The 22,930-nt window shown below is 38.7% G+C and overlaps 1 protein-coding gene across 2 annotated transcripts in view; it reads right to left on the reverse strand.

Moving 5' to 3' along the window:
- Positions 1-297: 297 nt before the first annotated feature.
- LRRC45 (leucine rich repeat containing 45) overlaps positions 298-22,930 on the reverse strand; it is a 231,711-nt gene continuing 209,078 nt past the window's right edge. The window contains exon 18 of one of the 2 annotated variants that reach the window (XM_033961545.1): positions 298-735. The gene's annotated coding sequence lies outside the window, so the exon portion shown is untranslated. Of the gene's footprint in view, positions 736-18,243; positions 19,024-22,930 lie in introns of those variants that run through there. The other variant, XM_033961547.1, reaches the window with a different exon arrangement.

Below are 22,930 nucleotides of genomic sequence, written 5' to 3' on the forward strand. Positions count from 1 at the left end.
AAACATCAACTACTGTGCAATGTAGGCTAACTGTCATTTTTCTAAGCACACTTTTATAAAGAAAAATAAATAAATTTACTAATGAAGTGAAGAATCGTAATCACCTCATTAGCGATTCTGACACAGGTCAGAAACAGAAGCTGACTGCTGTATAGACCAGGGGTCTCCAAAGTCCCTCCTTGAGGGCCGAATCCAGTCGAGTTTTCAAGATTTCCCCAATGAATATGCATGAGATCTATGTGCATGCACTGCTTTCAATGCATATTCATTGGGGAAATCCTGAAAACCCGACTGGCTTCGGCCCTCAAGGAGGGACTTTGGAGACCCCTGGTATAGACAATATAAACAAGCACCAAACCCTCCAAGCTATTTGTTTCTCTTCCATGCACTTTCATTCTTTCCATTTCACTATTGCATGTATTACAATATTTCTATAAGCTATCTGCTGAGAAAGTTTCTTGAACCTGAGAGTAATGGGTGTGCGCACAAGGGATAGAGAAACACCTAAATGAAACATGAGTACTTGTAACCAAGAGGCAGCAGTTCATCTGTATTTTTCAAAAGCATTCTCTGGCCCATCAATCAGTCACTGCATCATCCGCTGTGTTTTGGTCCTTCCCCTTCACAGAACACATACGAGCTATGAAGGAAAATTATTGTGTTGGTTCCTTCTTGTGAATTTGTCCTTGATACAGCCTAGAGTTTAAGTGGCTGAAACATATGTCAGACCTGGAGCTGGAAAAAAAACAATTAACCTTTACTGTTGAAATATATTGTTTACCATTTACTTTCTTTCCTGCTTGAAATATTTTACAGTATACTGTATAAAGCAAATGTGACAATTGCAACTGGCACTTTTATCCCACATTAACCCCAAAGAGTTCTGTGTGGTTTACAAACGAGTCTCTAGGCATTCCTAGGAAGGTATACCATCAGAAAAAGTTACTGTTTATCAGCTAACATCTACCGAAGAAACACGTTAAGCATTTTTCTAAAAATAGAAATAGACAATGAGTTCTAAAGAAAAATGTGTTTAAGAGAAAGTACATAAGAACATAAGAATTGCCGCTGTTGGGTCAGACCAGTTGTCCATCGTGCCCAGCAGTCCCCTCACGCGGCGGCCCTCTGATCAAAGACCAGCGCCTTGAGACTAGCCCTATCTGCATACGTTCTGGTTCAGCAGGAACTTGTCTAACTTTGTCTTGAATCCCTGGAGGGTGTTTTCCCCTACGACAGACTCCGGAAGAGTGTTCCAGTTTTCTACCACTCTCTGGGTGAAGAAGAACTTCCTTACGTTTGTACGGAATCTATCTCTTTTCAACTTTAGAGAGTGCCCTCTCGTTCTCCCTACCTTGGAGAGGGTGAACAATCTGTCTTTATCTACTAAGTCTATTTCTTCAGTACCTTGAATGTTTTGATCATGTCCCCTCTCAATCTCCTCTGTTCGAGGGAGAAATGGCCCAGTTTCTCTAATCTTTCACTGTACGGCAACTCCTCCAGCCCCTTAACCAGCTTAGTCGCTCTTCTCTGGACCCTTTCGAGTAGTACTTACAATTTTTTATTTTATACTTTTTAAAATTTTGTATGGGAGACCTCATACTGCTTGAGATTCGCCTTTGCTGTAGAAGGACAAACTGAGAAACTTATTAGCCATCACGGCATGATCAACTGGAGCTAAGTCAGTTTTATTGGCTTTTCAATTTGAGTTATATCCTTTACACTTTTTAGGGCTGTGCAGTTATTTTGTGTTTATGAAATTATATGTGCTTTATGTTTATATTAAATTTGTGTGTTCTGCACTGATTCACGATTATACAGACGTGGGTTATCGCTATGATGGTGTGTAGCACGGGTTGAAGCATTGAACGCTTTTGCGTTTACCTGACCAATCCACATTGAGGTCTCCCATACAAAACTAAAAATTAATAAAATAAAAATCTCTAAGTGGTTGGCACCATACTTTCTCTTAAACACATTTTTCTTTAGAACTCATTGTCTATTTCTATTTTTGAGTGTTCTTTTAGCTGGGTTTTTCTAGCTTGATTGAAGCATTTTTCTAAAACATTCATAGGTTGGAGTCTTTTAGCTGTTGGTAATGAATTTCACTAAAGCAGTGTTACTTACACGCAGATATTCTCACATGTGGGTGATGTCATTCACAGAGCACAGACAGTGAAAAGTGTAGAATCACTTTAAGCTTTAACAAGCTTTAAGCTTTTAGACTACCCTTACTGCACAAGCACGGGCGCCTTTCCATCTCGCAAGTGTCTTCGCCAGCTCACAAGGTCGTCAGTTCTATGCCCAAGCGAAGAAGCCAACTAGGGGAGATAGGCGGGTTGTGAGAATATCTGCTTGCTGTCCCAGGATAATACCTGTTACAGTAAGTAACTGTGCTTTATCCTTAGACAAGCAGGCAGCATATGTGGGACTTCCCAGCTTTAGAAAGGGGATGGAGGGAAAGTTGAGTTCCAAGAACTCAGAAAAATTTGAGTTGCCTCACAAAACCTAGACCCTTATCCAAGGCAAGGGAAGAACATAAGGAGAAAAAAATTAATAGGGGAATTCCATGCTCGGATAGAGATAAAAGGAGAATACCCAGAAACCATATATTATGGAGGCTGATAAAAAAGACCTCCTAGAGACAGGTGAATCTAAACATAGGCAATGGAGAAGCCAAAAAGATTCAAGAATCAAATAAGAAAGGAGTACTGGTAAATGCAGCCATATGGAGCAGGAGACCAAATGAGCCGTTGACACTAGTCATGTCCCAGAATAGATACAAAAGGAAAAACAAAGTAACAACCTCTTGTCATTGAACTCCTGTACCCTCTTACTTTGGTATAGAAGAAGGACCATGGGTAACCGAGATTAGCTGCATGGCACCCAAAAATTGAAGAAATTACTTCTGAGCCAGTGGTACCAACTGAAACAAAGAGTTGATAGTAAATTAATTCAATGAAAAGAAGCAAAATATCTGGAGAGTTGAAGACAATAAGCTAACATTTCGACCACAAATAAGTGCATTGGTAAAAAATTGTTTTTATAAACTAAGAATGATTCGATCATTGGCCCCTCTTCTTGATATTAGTTCCCTGAACGTTCTGATCCATGCACTTGTAATATCAAAAATGGACTACTGTAACTCACTATTAAAAGGAATCTATCACAAAGACTTAAAATGCTTGCAGCTTATTTAAAACACGGCCATTAAGATAATCTCGGGCGCTAAGAAATATGATCATGTTACCCCTTTGCTTCAAAATGCCCACTGGTTGCCTGTCCCACATAGGGTAACTTATAAAATCGCCCTTCTGACATTCAAAACTATGCAGACCAATACACCAGCATTCATAGACAGAGTTTTGATTCCATACGACCCTCCGAGATCTTTAAGATCTATATCTCAATACAATCTTAACATTCCTTCTTTAAAAATTATCAACACACGTCGCACCTCCACTTTTTCTGTGACAGCCCCTATGATCTGGAATGCTCTTCTTTTATACCTAAAAAATTTTAAAAGCAACTTAAAGTGCTTTCTTTTTAAAGATGCTTTTAACTGAACTATTGTATTTTAGAGATTAATTTATACTTGTTCTTTTTTTTACATTTATTTTCCCAGTCCCTTTTGTGTTTACCTTATATGTTCCTCACATTTTCTACATCAATTGTATTTCTCCCCCCTTCCCTATTTGTGTCCATGGCCTGTAGGTCCATAATTACCTAGTATATATTGTTGTCAGTCTTGCAGTTTTCATAGAAAAGTATGTTTTGTTATATTTTTGTTTAAATGTTATTTTATACCTTGTACAACGCTTTGTAGTATCGAAAAAGCGTTTAATCAAAAAACTGAATAAACAATAAACAATAAAATTGCTGAAAAGAATATTCCGGAGGATTGCTGACCTAACCCGACTGGCAGAAAGACCGGCAAGCAGGCTGATGTCACCAGCTGATGTCAGTCAGTATCGGGAGGGGAGGTCCTCTCTCCCGATTTAAAAGAACTGCCAGCCGCGGGTTTTTTGAGGACTGCTGACCTAACCCGACTGGAGAAAGACCGGCAAGCAGGCACCCCCATTGGTCACCAGCTGATGTCAGTCAGTATCGGGAGGGGAGGTCCTCTCTCCCGATTTAAAAGAACTGCCAGCTGCGGTACATGGCCCGAGGTCGCCCCTTATGAGCCCCTTCGGAGCCACAAGCAAGAAGGGAGAACAATAACAAATGGGGAAAAGGAAAGCAAAGGTTATACCATCAACTTCAAGAACGGGCCCGATGGATCGCCATTTGTGTCCTGTCCCTGTAACACCTTTGGGAGGTAAGACTGATTTCTACTCTCAATCTGCTTCGCTCTCTTCTGATGAACCATCACCTCCTTCTAAACCAATTTTAAAATTGCCGGAAGAAAAAAATTCCACTCCTAGAGAAGGAGAGGAATCAATTTCTCCCCACTTAACTCAAATGGAATCGACAGCTACATTTATGGAGAAAACTGGAACTGTGTTAACTCCTGTCCAAATGAATTGCTACTAATGAACCTTCCGTACATAAATCTGTTACATTATAGGACGTTTGGACAGTAGTAAACAGAATAGAGAATTCTCTACAGGGGACGGTTGTGAAACTTTGTCAATTTTCCAGTGAAATTACTAATAAAGTAACAGAACAAGAAGCTCAGTTAAATTTAATGGGTAAAAGAGTTGACAAAGTAGAATCATGTCTCAGTGATTCAAACTTGCTTAACATCTAATGTGAAAGATAATTCAGTAATATGTATGCAGATGGAGAAAATAGAGAATGCCATGAGATCTAGGAACCTCCGCTTCTTGAATTTTCCTATATCTCATTTCCTCTCCCCTTTGGAGTTACTGAAAATGTATTTGAAATATGTCCTCTACTATGTATTGGTGGATGGTTTTTCTCCTGATAATTTATACTACATTTCCAGAAACACCAAGGAAGTAGTAAAGAAGGAGGTGTGGATCAATTGGTATGACCAGATAGCTTGAATATTTCTCAGTTTCTGGAGTCTTCTAAAGATTATATTGCAAAAAGAGCGACATTACTGGTAACACTAAAATCTGAAATGGAAAAGCAAGCTATTCTTAAACTTTATTTTGTTAATAAACAAGCTCTATTCTGTGGACAGAAATTAAATGTGTTTCCAAATGTATCCAGGCAAACACTGAATAAGAGAAGACAGTTCCTACAACTCAAGACTTGGCAATAGGAGCCTTATTCTTCCTTAAATTTCCCTGTAAATGTTTGGTTACATATGAGAGTAACAAGTATAGTTTTGTTGATCCATCTCAGTTGGAAATTTTCTTACAAGATAAACCTAAAGTAGATAAGTTACTTGAGATTATTACAGAGGTTGATAAGAAGTGATAAAGTAAAGAAAGGAATATAGCTGTCTGATTGTCAGATTATAATTTAAATTACCTTGCAATTATGTGATTTATCGGGCGATGTTACAGTCCCAATAACGTGGACTTGGAATTGAATTTATTTTCTTTAATATAATAACTTTCTTGTTTACATTAGTGTGTATTCCTATTTTTATTTGATGTAATAAATGAATAAATTTATATATATATATAAAAAAGAATAGGGGGCATGGCTTTGACGTGTTGAGAGATGGCTGTGTAGGAGATCGGCTCTGTGAAAGCAGGCAGTTTACTGAACTTTTAAGGGGAAAATAATAAAGAGAATTTAAAAAAAAGGAAGCATTAAGATTGTTAAAATGGCATCGGGGTTGGGTAAAGGAAATAAAAGTGTGATGGCAAACGGATCAAGCAGAGGAAAAAGGTCAAAACTGGAAGTGATTTCCCCTCAATCAGTTCCTTTGCCTGTGGAGGAGGTTGATAATAGAGATCTTTTGCGGGAAATTCAAAAGGTACAAGAAATTGTGTTAGAGAACTCAAGATATATAAAAGAAGTTAAAGATGAGATAGCAGGGTTAAAAAGCAGAATGGATATAGTGGATTTGAAAATGAATACTCTAGAGAAAAAGGTGGAAAAAACGGAAATGGAATCAGGGCAGTTTAAAAAGGCTCAGAAAGAAATTGAAATATTAAAGAGAGATTTTGAAGATTTGTCCAACCGCGAGAGGAGGTGCAATTTGAGGGTTCTTGGTCTACCTGAAGGGGTAGAAAAAAATGATTCAGTTACATTCATGACTAACTTTTTAATGAAGATTCTACCGATTAAAAGCAAATTTCAGTTGGAAGTGGAACGTGCACATAGGATCCCAACAAAAAGGCTAACTGCACAAGAAGGACACAGGCCAATGATTATAAAGTTGCTCAGATATCAGCAAGTAGCTGAGATATTAGCGTTGGCTAAGGAGAATAAAGATATAAAATGTCAGGACTCAAAAATATCAATAGTGCCTGATTTTGCAAGAGTGACAGCTCAAAAAAGGAAGATGTTGCTGGAAATGCGCCCGCAGTTAAAAGCTTTGGGTGCGAGATATGGGTTAATATACCCAGCAGTCATGAAAGTTATGTATGAAAATAAAACTTATAGTTTTGAAGAGGAAAGTAAATTAAAAGAATTTATAGAAAAATGTGAAGTGCCAATGAACACATAAAAGGAAATGAAAGTAAATGATATATGTTATCTGTTGAACATATTTTATTTGAAGAATACTGTTTTTTGGTTTTTTTTTTAATGATGCTGAAGAGAGAAGGAAAAGATTTGATAGAATATTCAGAATTTCAGTTAACAGTTTCAAATGACTAAAAAAAAACAAAAACTTGATATTCTAAGGATTGCAATAACATGGTTTTGCCTGAAAGAGAAGGGGGCGCTGTGTGCTACAAGGAGTGAAACTGATATATAAAATGAAAATGGTACATGCAGCTCTTAATGAAGAAAGGCAATGGGAATTAAAGAAATCTAAATGTTGTTGAGTAAGATTGGTGAATATGGCAAACTGAAATATAGAAAGAGTGTGAGTCTGTATGATACGACCTGCTCTTTGAAAGTTGCCATACGTTTGAAAGAAATCAACAACGAAGAGCAGAATTTAGAAGAAAAGAAGAGAATGAACATGGAAGACAGCTTTTGGAAGAAAATTGGATAGATTACTTTTGATGGGTTGCAATAACATGGTTTTGCCTGAAAGAGAAGGGGGCGCTGTGTGCTACAAGGAGTGAAACTGAGATATAAAATGAAAATGGTACATGCAGCTCTTAATGAAGAAAGGCAATGGGAATTAAAGAAATCTAAATGTTGTTGAGTAAGATTGGTGAATATGGCAAACTGAAATATAGAAAGAGTGTGAGTCTGTATGATACGACCTGCTCTTTGAAAGTTGCCATACGTTTGAAGGAAATCAACAACGAAAAGCAGAATTTAGAAGAAAAGAAGAGAATGAACATGGAAGACGGCTTTTGGAAGAAAATTGGATAGATTACTTTTGATGGGTTGCAATAACATGGTTTTGCCTAAAAGAGAAGGGGCGCTGTGTGCTACAAGGAGTGAAACTGAGATATAAAATGAAAATGGTACATGCAGCTCTTAATGAAGAAAGGCAATGGGAATTAAAGAAATCTAAATGTTGTTGAGTAAGATTGGTGAATATGGCAAACTGAAATATAGAAAGAGTGTGAGTCTGTATGATACGACCTGCTCTTTGAAAGTTGCCATACGTTTGAAGGAAATCAACAACGAAGAGCAGAATTTAGAAGAAAAGAAGAGAATGAACATGGAAGACGGCTTTTGGAAGAAAATTGGAGAGATTACTTTTGATGGGTTGCAATAACATGGTTTTGCCTGAAAGAGAAGGGGGCGCTGTGTGCTACAAGGAGTGAAACTGAGATATAAAATGAAAATGGTACATGCAGCTCTTAATGAAGAAAGGCAATGGGAATTAAAGAAATCTAAATGTTGTTGAGTAAGATTGGTGAATATGGCAAACTGAAATATAGAAAGAGTGTGAGTCTGTTTGATACGACCTGCTCTTTAAAGTTGCCATACGTTTGAAGGAAATCAACAACGAAGAGCAGAATTTAGAAGAAAAGAAGAGAATGAACATGGAAGACGGCTTTTGGAAGAAAATTGGATAGATTACTTTTGATGGGACAATGATATGTGATAGAATATTAAAAGCAATACACTAATGGAGTTTTTGGATACAAAAGTATATATTGATAATATAGGAAACAGAGATTTTATGGTTATTAAATGATTATAAAATAAGATTTACTCTCTGAGCATTTAACATATGAATATTTTAATATATAAGGGAGTATAGATGACATATTAACATTATAAAATGAAAATTAATTAGTAAGTTATTACATAAGGGATATGAATTAATAAAGAATGTAATAATAAGTGTGAGTGGATAATGTGAATGGTGTGAATGCTTGAACAAGGTACTAGGATTTTGAGATATATAATAAATAAAATTAATGTTTAATATATTCTTTTAGAATTTCTTATATAGTTTAAGAAGTTTTAAGTTTTAAAGAAACTTAGAAAAGAAGTAAGTACTAATATTTTTATTTTATGGTAAGGTACAATTATATTAGAGAACGGAAGAGTTATAAGACTAAAAATGTCTTGGTTTCAATAAGATGGATATTGAATATAGTTAATATAAAGAATGGGTCTGATTTTGGATTGAAAAAAAAAATATAGGGGAAAATAAATATTATGGAAAAGAGATTTGGAATGTTATAAAATTTTATCCCTTTGCTTATGATGATTCTCTTTTTATTATAAAGATTTTTTAAGTTAATGATTGAATGGGTTTAATTTGCCTGTGGGGAGTTTATCTTTTGCTTGGCCACCATGGGCGTTTCGAAGTTTACATTTATTTTGGGGAGGGAAGGGGTGGGAATGAGGGAGGGGATATGTGGGGGGGTTCAGAATGAGGATTTAAGGGAGGGTGTAAGTTTTTGGTATGAGGAAAAAGTTTATATTTTATTTTTGAGATGGATATATTTGTATAATAAATTTCATTTATATAATGGGTTTTAAAATTTTCTCCTTGAACGTAAATGGCCTCAATCACCCAATAAAAAGGAAAAAGGTATTGTCATATATTAAGCAACAGAATATAGATATTTGTTTTCTACAGGAGACACATTTGTCTGGGTCAGAATCCATGAAGCTGTCAGGTAATTGGATAAAACAGTGTTTATTTGCACCAGCGATAAAAAAAAGGCAGGAGTAGCAATCTTGATTAACAAAAAATGTTCGGCAACATTTAATATGGTTAAGGCAGATCCTCTAGGAAGGTGGATACTTGTTGACATGAGCATGGGTAATACTACAATGGCGTTATTAAATATATATGCCCCTAATTTGAATCAAAGTGAATTCTTTAAATCTCTACATCAATTAGTATTACCACTGGCTGCTACTAATTTAGTGGTGGCGGGGGATTTTAATGTTGTTATAGATCCAATAATAGATAAAAAACCTAGTAGAATTATGAAATCAATGGGTTTAGATAATTTAATGCAATCATGTAATTTAAAAGATATATGGTGTATTCTTCATTTTAATGATCGGGAATTTACATTTTGTTCGCATGTTCATCAATCATCTTCAAGAATTGATTATATTTTTGTTTCAGATCAGATGTTACAGCAAGTTGAAAAAGCTGCCATAGAACCAATAGTAATATCAGATCATTACCAATAGTAATATCAGAACCTATATCTGATATTATGGTATATGGATAGAAGTAAATTTAGTAGATCAAGAAAATTCCAAACCTGTATGGAGGTTTGATAATGCATTGCTTGCTGATTCTAAATTCTGTACAGAATTTCAGGTCAAAATTAATGAATATTTTATACTTAATGATTTAGAGGAAATATCGACTGAAATTTTGTGGGATGCTTTCAAAACAACTATGAGAGGACAAATTATTTCATATTCTGCATATAATAAGAAACAGCTAAGAAAGCAGTTTGTAAGCTTGGAAAAAGAGATTAAAAATTTAGAATTACAATTGGTTAACAAGTGGGAACAGGCTACATTTCAAATATTGTTAAAAAAAATGTGAATATAATGAGGTTTCCTCTAGGTTAGTAAGGAAGGACATTTTTGCTCAGCAAGCATTGTATTATGGTAGTTCAAATAAGGCTGGAAGATTATTGGCAAATTATTTAAAAGCAAAGAAAAGGAAAGAGAAAATAGGCATAATTAAAGATGATTTAGGGAATTCTCATTCTCAGATTGGAAATATATTAAAACAATTTTTGAATTATTACAAGTCCCTTTATTCTTCTGAGTCTTATGCAAATAAATAGAAAGATGGGTTGGATTTTTTGAGTTTAGTTGAAGGTCCTAAGGTTCCTGATCATATAAAAAGAAATTTAGATGAACCTATATCACTAAAAGAGTTACAAACAGCATTGAAGTCCCTTAGAGTTGGGACCGCTCCAGGTGGGGATGGATTTACGGTAGAGTTTTATAAAGAATTTCAAATTTCCCTTTTACCATATTTGTTAAAATTATATCAGGATCAACTGAATAAAGGTTGTATATCAGGCACTATGGCAGAATCTTTAACTATTGTTTTGCCAAAGCCAAATAGAGATCTAACATTGGTTTCAAATTACAGGCCTATTTCTTTAATAAATGTAGATGGTAAATTATTAGCTAAGATTTTAGCATTAAGATTGGCTAAAGCTCTTCCGCATATAATAGGTATGCATCAAACTGGATTTGTTGCTCAAAGACACTCTTCCAATAATACTAGATTGGCATTTCAGATGTATTATTTAACAAAACAAATTAATGATCCAGCTTTTTCAGTATCATTAGATGCTGAGAAAGCTTTTGATCGTGTAGAATGGAAATTCATGTATCAAGCTATGGAATGGTTTGGTATTGGTTCCGGATTTGTACAAATGATTCAAGCACTGTATAGCTCCCCGACTACTCGTTTATATATAAATAATAATTTTTTGGATGCTTTTAAATTGCAGAGGGGGGTTAGACAGGGTTGTCCGTTATCTCCTTTGCTTTTTGATATAGTACTTGAACCCTTGTTATTAGCTATTCGACAGGCAAGGGACATACAGGGTATTCCATGTGCGGGAGTGGATTATAAAGTATCCGCTTATGTGGATGATATTTTGCTTCATTTGAGAAATCCGGAAACAACAATTCCATGTCTACTTGAAGTAATTGATACATTTGGAAAATTTTCAGGATACAAAATAAATTGGACTAAATCGGAAATTTTATCTTTAAATGTGTATTGTACAAAAGTTATATTTGATTCTTTTCCTTTTATTTGGAAAGAAGATGGAATACTTAGGCATTTAGTTGAAAAATACACTCAAAGAGACAATGAGAGTAAATGAAAAATTTTTATTACAAAAAGTAATAGAGTTGTGTGAGCAATGGAATCCTTTGCATTTGTCATGGTGGGGAAGAGTTCAAACTGTTAAAATGATGATTCTGCCTGTGGTTTGTTACCAATTGGGAGTGATACCAGTGTTTTTTCAGGGGTCTTTCTATAAAAAGTTAAATAGTATTCTGGTTAAATTTATTTGGCTGGGTAAAATTGCAAGAGTTGCTCTAGTGTCTCTACAAAGGCCAATTAAGGAGGGTGGGGTAAATTTCCCCAATTTTTATAGGTATCACCAATCCTATATCATGCACCAAGATATGTATTGGGTCCTCCCAGAGCTTTTGGAACAACTGCCAGACTGGTTATGGGTTGAGAGGTCGCTCATATTCCCACTAAGACTTGATCTTCTGCTCAGTATAAAGATGCCTAGAGTACGTAAGGACAATAGAGTATTAATGGATACTTGGAAAACATTAAGATTTGTAGACAAATTAACTCCTGAGTCTATTGGAAAATCTACACATCAATCTATTTGGGTAAACTCCAAGATACAAATAGGTGGGTTTAAGGTTGTCTGGAAAGATTGGATTAAAGCAGATATAAGATCCTTAAATGAAGTTATTCATAATGGTAAACTGCTTGATTTTTCACAATTGCAACATAAATATGGTCTAAATAAAAAAACAAAGTTATAAATGGTTGCAGTTGAAGCAAGCTATTCAGGTAGGGTTCCCTGAATGGAAATCTTTAAATAATCATTATAGCTTAGAATTCCTATGTTTCCAGGCAGATTTTCTGGGTCACCAGGCCGCAAAGTGGTATAAAATTTTATCTAATTATTTGAATAAGAAACCTAAAAATGGATTAAGAGATATTTGGAGCATTGAGATTAAGCACCAGATTAATGCATCTCAATGGCCACGTATTTGGTCTTGGAGAATTAAAGGTACGATATCGGCATCTATTAGGCAAACATGGTTTTTCTTGTTGCATAGAGCATTCTGGACCTCTACTAGATTACAAAAATTAGATTGCTCTAAGTCTAATAGGTGCTGGCATTGTAAAATTGAAATTGGAACTTTAGATCATCTTTTATTTTATTGTCCATGTATTCAGGCATTTTGGTTATCAATCTGGGATCAAGTTAATCTTTTAATGGAAAATCATGTGGCATTGTCATATGATACAGTTCTATTTGGAATGTGTATGAGATCTAAAAGCCAAATATCTGCAGCAAATAATAAGCTTCTGATGATCCTTACAGGTGTAGGGATACAACAAATAACACTTAATTGGAAGAATTGTTCTAGACTAAATTACAGCTTCTGGTGGAACTCAGTGTGTCATCTGTACAAAATGGAAAGGTTAATTGCAGTACAAAATGGTTATTTTAATAGATTTCAGGATGTGTGGGGGCCAATAATAAAATATTATAATGATTAATGTTAATTTATTATTCTTTTTCCTTATGTGATAATTGAAGGAAGGGAGGGGTGGGGGAATTAGAGAGAATTGCATATATATATTGCATATTTTTAAATGATTAATATACATATGAATTTTATTATTTGTGTATGGTTATGGGAGGGGGTGGGATATAAAGTTTTTAGATACACATTGTGATGGAATTTTCAAGTGATAATGTATTATGGTAGTTTGTATTTAATGTACACTTGATGTATGAATTAAAATGAATAAAGATTTGGGGGAAAAAAAAAAAAGAACATTCTTGGAAAGCAACAGATGTGCTCCACGGAAAGTGGTCATAAGTAGCAAATAAACAAAAGGGGAACAGGGCAACCAGGAGAAAAACCTCAGTGTTGCACAGAGAAGTACGCAATGGAGAGTGACCAGATACAACAATCACTGAAGAGACTGTTGAAGTTGTGAACTGAACTGACCTGACCTTTTCAGATAACAAGTTGAAAGCTGGAGACCACTGAGAAGCCAGAGAACACTGAAGCACTGAGGCGAATGTGATAACATGGACTGAGAACACCTTGTGACCTATGCATAAGCATAATCCCAGAGGGCCAGCTATAAAGCAGCGCAGTCTCAAAACAAGGTTTTATGTATGAAGTCAAGAAACAAACTAGAGAACCGTGCAAAAATCTCTCTTGCAACTAACCCCATTGAGGAAACTACAAATAGGGTGAAATGCAACTAAGATATTTCCTACATAAATATAGAAGTATAATGGTAAAAAGAAGTCAACTGACCAATCATTCTGCTCCCTGCAGCAGCTTGAAACCTTTCTGTTCCAGGGAAAGGCAAGAGGAAAAGTAATGCTGCTAGACCAGTAGAAAATGGTTGTAGCAAAAGAGTACACAAAGTCATCAACTAAGACAAATTGTGTGAATTTGTTTTTTTTTATCTAGAGGTCATTTAAAATGAGTCAGATGGTGGATCAAGATTACAGGCTTTCATTACCACTTTGGAAGGGTTTTTAGTCTTATCATGAGGAATATTCTTATAAAGATGTGAGTGTAGTAAAGTATGTTAGTAACAACGAATATACTCTTGATAAAAGGAGTAACACAGAAGTGATCTAAAAGTAATCTAGAGGTCACATGTAAAGCAGATTAACAAGATCCTCGCATACTACAGAAAAGTTTAACAGGTAGAACAGTAACACAGAGAATGAAGATCGATACAAGACCCAAGGACCTGTGAGAAAGGTTGGGCTTGATTTCAGTATTGGAACACTTCCAATGGAACTATGAGACAATTATAGAGACCACCCCCGGCAAAAGAAAAGATGTGATAGTAGTAAAGGCTGCAACATAAGCAATATCAGCAACTCATTTCTTAGTATTGCAACGGAAAATTAAACGACACAAAAATCCATACGAAAAAGGAGATTATCGCTGAAAAATAGCTGGAAAGCGATGACCACAAATGCTCGCAGTCTAAGCAACAAAGTTCATGATCTGCAAGCCCTGATATTAGAGGCAGATCTAGATATTGTTGCTATCACAGAGACATGGTTCAGTGAATCACATGGATGGGATGCAAACATACCGGGATATAATCTTTTTAGGAAGGACAGAGATGGTCATAAAGGTGGAGGAGTAGCTCTCTATGTAAAGATCAATATCCAAGCGACTGAAATGCAAGGGACCTGGGGAGAGGAAGAAGCGATATGGATTGCTCTGAAAAGAGAAGATGGAACTTCTATCTACGTGGGTGTAGTCTACAGACCTCCGACTCAATCGCAGCAAATTGATAAGGATCTGATTGTGGATATCCAAAAGTTTGGAAGGAAAGAGGAGGTTCTGCTGTTGGGAGATTTCAACCTGCCGGATGCGGACTGGAATGTTCTGTCTGCGGAATCGGAAAGAAGTAGGGAGATTGTGGATGCCTTTCAAGAGGCTCTGCTCAGACAAATGGTGACGGAACCCACAAGGGAAAAAGCGATATTGGATCTGGTCCTCACAAATGGAGAGAGTATCTCTAATGTTCAAGTGGGTGCTCACCTGGGTAGTAGCGATCATCTAACGGTTTGGTTTGATATAACGGCTAAAGTGGAGAGCGGCCGCACGATACTTAAAGTCCTAGATTTCAAACGTACGGACTTTAATGCAATGGGAAAGTACCTGAAGAAAGAGCTGTTAGGATGGGAGGACATAAGAGAAGTGGAAAGACAGTGGTCTAAGCTGAAAGGAGCGATAAAAATGGCTACGGACCTTTATGTGAAGAAAATCAATAAAAACAAGAGAAAAAGGAAGCCGATATGGTTCTCCAACCTAGTGGCTGAGAAAATAAAGGCGAAAGAGTTGGCGTTCATGAAATATAAAAAAACCCAAGAAGAGGAGAGCAGAAAGGACTACAGGGTGAAACTGAAAGAAGCCAAGAGAGAGATACGTTTGGCGAAGGCACAGGCGGAAGAACAAATGGCTAAAAATGTAAAAAAGGGAGATAAAAATTTTTTCAGATATATTAGTGAAAGGAGGAAGATAAAAAATGGAATTGCTAGGCTAAAAGATGCTGGGAACAAATATGTGGAGAGTGATGAGGAGAAAGCAAATGTGCTAAACAAATACTTCTGTTCTGTGTTCACAGAAGAAAATCCTGGAGAAGGACCGAGATTGTCTGGCAAAGTTACATGAGAAAATGGAGTAGATTCTGCGCCGTTCACGGAGGAGGGTGTTTATGAGCAACTTGAAAAACTGAAGGTGGACAAAGCGATGGGACCAGACGGGATCCATCCCAGGATACTAAGGGAGCTCAGAGAGGTTCTGGCGAGTCCTATTAAAGACTTGTTCAACAAATCTCTGGAGACGGGAGTGATTCCTGGGGATTGGAGGAGAGCGGATGTGGTCCCTATTCATAAAAGTGGTCACAGGGATGAAGCAGGAAACTACAGGCCGGTGAGCCTCACTTCAGTTGTTGGAAAAATAATGGAAATGTTGCTGAAAGAAAGGATAGTGTATTTCCTTGAATCTAATGGGTTACAGGATCCGAGGCAACATGGCTTTACAAAAGGTAAATCGTGCCAAACGAACCTGATTGAATTTTTTGATTGGGTGACCAGAGAACTGGATCGAGGACATATGCTAGATGTAATTTACTTGGATTTCAGCAAAGCCTTTGATACAGTTCCTCATAGGAGGCTGTTGAACAAACTTGAAGAGCTGAAGTTAGGACCCAAAGTGGTGAACTGGGTCAGAAACTGGCTGTCGGACAGACGCCAGAGGGTGGTGGTTAATGGAAGTCGCTCGAAGGAAGGAAAGGTGACTAGTGGAGTCCCTCAGGGTTCGGTGCTGGGGCCAATCCTGTTCAATATGTATGTAAGTGACATTGCTGAAGGGTTAGAAGGAAAAGTGTGCCTTTTTGCAGATGATACCAAGATTTGTAACAGAGTAGACACCGAAGAGGGAGTGGAAAATATGAAAAAGGATCTGCAAAAGTTAGAGGAATGGTCTAATGCCTGGCAACTAAAATTCAATGCAAAGAAATGCAGAGTAATGCATTTGGGGATTAATAATAGGAAGAAACTGTATATGCTGGGAGGAGAGAAGCTGATATGCACGGACGGGGAGAGGGACCTTGGGATGATAGTGTCCGAAGATCTAAAGGCGAAAAAACAGTGTGACAAGGCAGTGGCTGCTGCCAGAAGGATTCTGGGCTGTATAAAGAGAGGCGTAGTCAGTAGAAGGAAGAAGGTGTTGATGCCCCTGTACAGGTCATTGGTGAGGCCCCACTTGGAGTATTGTGTTCAGTTTTGGAGATCGTATCTGGCGAAAGACGTAAGAAGACTTGAGGCGGTCCAGAGGAGGGCGACGAAAATGATAGGAGGCTTGCGCCAGAAGACGTATGAGGAGATACTGGAAGCCCTGAATATGTATACCCTAGAGGAAAGGAGAGACAGGGGAGATATGATTCAGAAGTTCAAATACTTAAAGGGTATTAATGTAGAACAAAATCTTTTCCAGAGAAAGGAAAATGGTAAAACCAGAGGACATAATTTGAGGTTGAGGGGTGGTAGATTCAGGGGCAATGTTAGGAAATTCTACTTTACGGAGAGGGTGGTGGATGCCTGGAATGCGCTCCCGAGAGAGGTGGTGGAGAGTAAAACTGTGACTGAGTTCAAAGAAGCGTGGGATGAACACAGAAGATTTAGAATGAGAAAATAATATTAAATATTGAACTAGGCCAGTTACTGGGCAGACTTGTACGGTCTGTGTCTGTGTATGGCCGTTTGGTGGAGGATGGACAGGGGAGGGCTTCAATGGCTGGGAGGGTGTAGATAGGCTGGAGTAAGTCTTAACAGAGATTTTGGCAGTTGGAACCCAAGCATAGTACCTGGTAAAGCTTTGGATTCTCGCCCAGAAATAGCTAAGAAGGAAAAATAAAAAAATAAAAAAAAATAAAAAAAATTTAAATTGAATCAGGTTGGGCAGACTGGATGGACCATTCGGGTCTTTATCTGCCGTCATCTACTATGTTACTATGTTATGAGATGCTACAAAAACTTATATATGCTAAGTGCATCCGAGCATATCCATTTGCTCTGTCCAGAGAGTAAAATGAAACTGAAAATATGAATGTGACCTGTATAGCATGCCAAGCAAGAACAGGTCTAGAATTGCAATCTTAATGTAGTAGAATTTTGGAAGTGTGCACTGATGTTCGAGAGCACAAGCCTCAAATTTTAGATCATGGACATGAATTCTGTCCAGAGAATCTGTTTGAGATAAACTGGAGGGAAAATGGAAAAAAAAATAGAAAAAAATTCCAAAAAAGTATATAATGGCCTCCTCCTCTACAACCACTCCCAAACCTCTGGGTCTTTCAGAATAAGAAAGGATATGGAGTAAAGGGTATTGTGGATAATGCCCTTTAACAATAGGAGAAACACATGTAGGGAAAATACTTGAAAGTAATCATATGAGTCTCCTGGAAAGTACTGTATGAACATTGATGATACAGTGGAAGGCGCATATCAGTAAAAATAATCTGGTTGATTCTGCTTAGAAAATAAATCAGAGAACCATTCTGCTGCAATGGTTAATAAAAAGAATGTTCATTGATAGTGCCAAAGCACATGGGAAAAACCTTGGCTGTCTTCGTAGTTTGGCATAAGAAAGGAATCTAACTTAACAGGCTCTATACCCATGTTAGAATCCGTCACTTATCTTTGGATGTTTGTATCCAGACAACAGAAAAGACCACCTTATAGACTCTACACCCATGGTGGAATCCTGAAGCAGTATGGAAAGACAGTTTCACATGGAGTGATACTGGTTAAGCATGCTGAAAGGATAACCCAGAAATCATTCAGGGACCATTTGGTTTTGTATTGTCTAAAAACATGGTAAGGAATCTAAACTTGACATGCTCTACACCCATTTTAGATTCTTCTACTAGTCTCTGCATGAATGAGTCCAGACTATTCATATATCGGGAAACAAGAGGTGAGCAGTCAGACATTTGAAGTGCAGACAGACAATGATGCTTTGATAATGCTCGATGCAGTAAGAATTGGATCGGGAGTGTTGGTGTCCTCTGGATACAGATCAACTCTTGAAGAACAGCTGTTCACTTCAAAGGAGATCAACACAATGAGATATCTTGGCGTTGTGCTTTGAAGTAGTGGATCGATGCCTCGATGGAAACGATGAGATGAATTAGAACATCAATGTGAAGATCGATGTTTGGAGGTAGAACATTGTTGAGAAGGAGAGCGACAATGCCTCGCAGAAGATCCATGAGAAGTAGCTTGATGCTCCAATGGATAGCTGAAAACAATGCCATGAGACCTCGCAGTGGTATGCTTAGGCTGGGCCAGTACCGAGGGAGTCCAGGGTTTTTTTTCCCCCGAACTCCCCTTGGAAGAACTCAGAGTTTCTCCCTGAATGCATGCACTGGTACCAATGGCTCAATAGCCAGTACAATTGGTGCAGCAGGTTGTCTCGGAATGGATGGCCTCAATGAGGGTGAGGAGAGAAACCTGCAAGGGTGGAGAACGATAGTGCTGCTGTTTGGTCTGCATCAAGGAACTCAATGCTGTTGAGACCTACGATGTTGTTCATTAATGAAGAGGAGGCACCATGACTATGTAACATCAAGTGGTATTGAAGATGCCATAGGCCTGAAAAGGCAATGCGCTTTAGAAATGACAACCTGTATTGCCCATGAAACCATACATCAAATGGACTCGATGCTTAATTGATAGGACATTCTCCACTGCGATGCATCTGCGTCAACATGGTAGAAACATTGGTTACAGAAAGGCATGCATCAATTGGTCAATGCTACCATGTTTCCCCGAAAATAAGACCTACCCTGAAAATAAGCCCTAGTTAAGATTGACCCCTGAAGCCCCTCCCGAATGTCCCCGATTTGCTGCCCGATTCGCTGGTGGCAGCGCTTTCTTCCCCCCCCACACACACCATGTGCAATACCTTTCCTCCCCCTTTCACCCATCTCCTTATGCAGCATCTTTCTATCCCTCCCTCCAATCCCCCTGTGCAGCAGAACTCTGCTGACCCTCCCACCGTGAGGCTTCCAAAAACAGCAGCAGCAGTGGCTATGCTCTGAACAGGCTGCTTTGTGGCCTTCCCCCTACCACGTCACTGATAACATCATCAGTGATGTGGAAGAGGGAAGGACTCAGTGGGGAAGGGACTTGACCCTTCTGAGTGTGGCACCACCCAAGGTCAGTAGGACCCCTGAGAGGGTCCCCCAATTTGTCCAGACAGTAAAAGAAAGATACACTAATCAGATCCAAAAGACTATAACAAACCTCAGCACAGACTGCACAAGCTTACCACTCCACCTGCTGGAGACTGAGAACAGACTGATTGTAGATGGGACTTCACAGCCTACTTGTACTATAGCCAAAAATCAATGCCTCAGTCTCCACCTGCAGGCATAGGAGCATAAACCCATCCTATCTGTGCCGGTCTGGAGGGATGATAAAGAATGATAAGATGGACTGAATGTATAATTTGATAATGCTATATAGCCTATATAATTCTTTGTAACATATTTAAATCCATACAAAATTCTATGCATCAATGTGTTGCCTGCAACCCATCTAGAATAATTAATGAGGATTCAGCAGGGTATAAGATTGCACATAACATTAACACCACACCTTGGGTGAAGTGTTCTAATAAATAAATAAATTTTTTATCATCTGTTCTGGAATTTCCTCTGATTGTGGCATAGCATTCTTATAGAAACTTTGTTGTGACTAATTCACACTCAAGGTGGGGTTTAGATCCAACAGGGCTGGTTAAAATCAAGCCTGGCTGTGTTCAACTTGCTGAATCCAATTATCAATTACAATAAGTCAATTGGTTGATTAACTAAGGGGGTAATTATTTTTTCACATGGGCGATACATAAAGCACAGTTACTTACTGTAACAGGTGTTATCCAGGGACAGCAGGCAGCTATTCTCAACATGTGGGTGATGTTATCCATGGAGCTCGGATGCGGATAGCTTTGCAAGCGGACTTGCTTGAAGAACTTTAGAAAGTTCATGACTGCCATACCGTGCATGTGCAAGTGCCTTCCCACCCGACACGCATCTCCTCAGTTCAGATAGCTAGCAGAGAAGCCAACCAGGGGAGGTGGGTGGGTTGTGAGAATAGCTGCCTGCTGTCCCTGGATAACACCTGTTACGGTAAGTAAGTGTGCTTTATCCCAGGACAAGCAAGCAGCTTATTCTCAACAAGTGAGTGCCAACCAGAATGGGATGGTGGGAATGTTGGCAATTCAGGAGAAAACATTGTGTAACACTGCCTGGCCGAAATGGCCATCCCGTCTGTAAAAAGCATCCAGACAATAATGAGAGGTGAAGGTATTAACTGAGGACCAAGTGGCAGCTTTACAGATTTCCTCAATAGGAGTAGATCTAAGGAAAGCTACTGATGCCGCCATGACTCAGACTTTATGGGCTGTGACTCGACTCTGTAGATGCAGTCCAGCCTGAGCATAGCAAAAAGAGATGCAAGCAGCTAACCAGTTGGAGATGGTGCTCTTGGAAATCGGATGTCCCAACTTGTTTGAATCACAGGAGACAAAAAGTTGAGGTGCAGATCAGTGTGGCTTAGTTCTTTGCATGTAGAAATCCAAAACACGCTTACAGTCCAGAGTATGAAGAGTTGTTTCTCCAGGATGAGAATGAGGCTTTGGAAAAAAACACTGGAAGTACAATGAATTGATTGAGATGAAATTCTGAAACCACTTTAGGTAAAAATTTAGGATTAATATGGAGGACCACCTTGTCATGATGGAATACTGTGAAAGGTGGGTCTGCAACTAAAGCTTGTAGCTCGCTTACCCTGTGAGCAGACGTAAGAGCAATGAGAAAAATCACTTTCCAAGTGAGATATTTAAGATGAGCCGAAGCCATTGGTTCAAAAGAAGGCTTCATCAATTGAGTAAGAACAGCATTGAGATCACAAACCACTGGAGGAGGTTTGAGAGGTGGTTTGACATTGAAAAGACCTTTCATAAATCAGGAAACCACAGGATGAGCAGAAAGGGGTTTCCCTTCGATAGGCTGATGAAAAGCAGCAATTGCACTGAGATGGACTCGAATGGATGTGGATTTGATGCCTGATTGAGACAAATGGAACAGGTAATCCAAAACTGAAGACAAGGAGGTAGATAGAGGCTCCTTTTGATGAATGGTGCACCAAGCAGAAAATCTAGTCCATTTCTGATTGTAGCATTGTCTAGTGGTAGGCTTCCTAGAAGCCTCTAAAATGTCCCTTACAGATTGAGAAAATTGTAGAGTGGCAATTAAGTTGAAAGGTACCAAGCTGTCTGGTATAGAAACTGTAGGTTGGGATAAAGTAGAGACCCCTGACTAAGCAGAGAGAAAAAACTGGTAGAAGTAGTGGCTCCCTGCTGCTGAGTTGAAGTAGAAGGAAGAACCAAGGTTGATGTGACACTGACGATCCGTGCTGGACCAATGGCCTTGAGTACAGAGACCATCGAGATGAGCCCCCCCAAGCTTAGGTCGAAGAATCTGTCGTGAGGACCTTCTGATGAGGGGGTATTTGAAACAAACCTGTGGAGAGATTGGAAGAGAGCATCCACCAGTGGAGAGACTGTCTCAACAAAGGAGTTACTCTGATGTGTTGAGAGAGTGTGTCGAAAGCCTGAGCCCACTGAGATGCCAGGGTCTACTGAGGAATTCTGAGGTGAAGTCTGGCAAAAGGAGTCACGTGAATGGTAGAAGCCATGTGACCTAGAAGAACCATCATGTGTCTTGCTGAAATCAATGAGAGGGAAGACACTTTGTGACAGAGCTGAAGAAGAGCATCCTGATGTTGACGAGGAAGGAATGCTCTGAGTTGTACAGTGTCCAAGACAGCTCCGATGAACTGCAGAGTTTGAGAGGGCTGTAGCTGGGATTTGGAAAGTTGATTTCGAACCCCAAACTTTGAAGGAACCAAATAGTCCGTTGGGTCGCTATAATAACCACTTGAGATGTTGAATCTTTGATGAGCCAGTCATCCAGGTACGGGAACACCTGTAGGCCATGGTTTCACAGAGCTGCTGCTACTACAACTAGGCATTTAGTGAAAACTCTTGGAGATGATGCCGAAGGGAGCACTCTGCATAAAAAGGGTTGCAGGGCAGAGGCTGCGAATTATAGACTGGTGAGTCTCACATCAATAGTGTGCAAACTCATGGAAACACTAATTAAAAGCAAATTGGACACGATCTTGAATGAAGGGAATCTTCGGGATCCCAGTCAGCATGGATTCACCAAGGGTAGGTCCTGCCAATCCAATCTCATCAGCTTCTTTGACTGGGTAACAAGAAAGTTGGACTTGGGAGAGTCTTTGGACGTCGTGTACCTGGACTTCAGTAAAGCTTTTGACAGTGTCCCACACTGCAGGCTGCTAAGCAAGATGGAATCGATGGGGTTAGGAGAGACACTAACTGCATGGGTCAATGATTGGCTGAGTGGCAGACTTCAGAGGGTGGTGGTTAATGGTACCCTCTTTAAAACATCGGAGGGGACCAGTGGAGTGCCGCAGGGCTCAGTCCTGGGTCCACTCCTTTTCAACATATTCATAGGGGATCTGACTCAAGGGCTTCAAGGTAAAATAACACTATTCGCCGATGACGCCAAACT

This window comes from Geotrypetes seraphini, chromosome 10 (genome assembly GCF_902459505.1).
Source record: "Geotrypetes seraphini chromosome 10, aGeoSer1.1, whole genome shotgun sequence".
In the NCBI taxonomy this organism is placed as follows: Eukaryota; Metazoa; Chordata; class Amphibia; order Gymnophiona; family Dermophiidae; genus Geotrypetes; species Geotrypetes seraphini.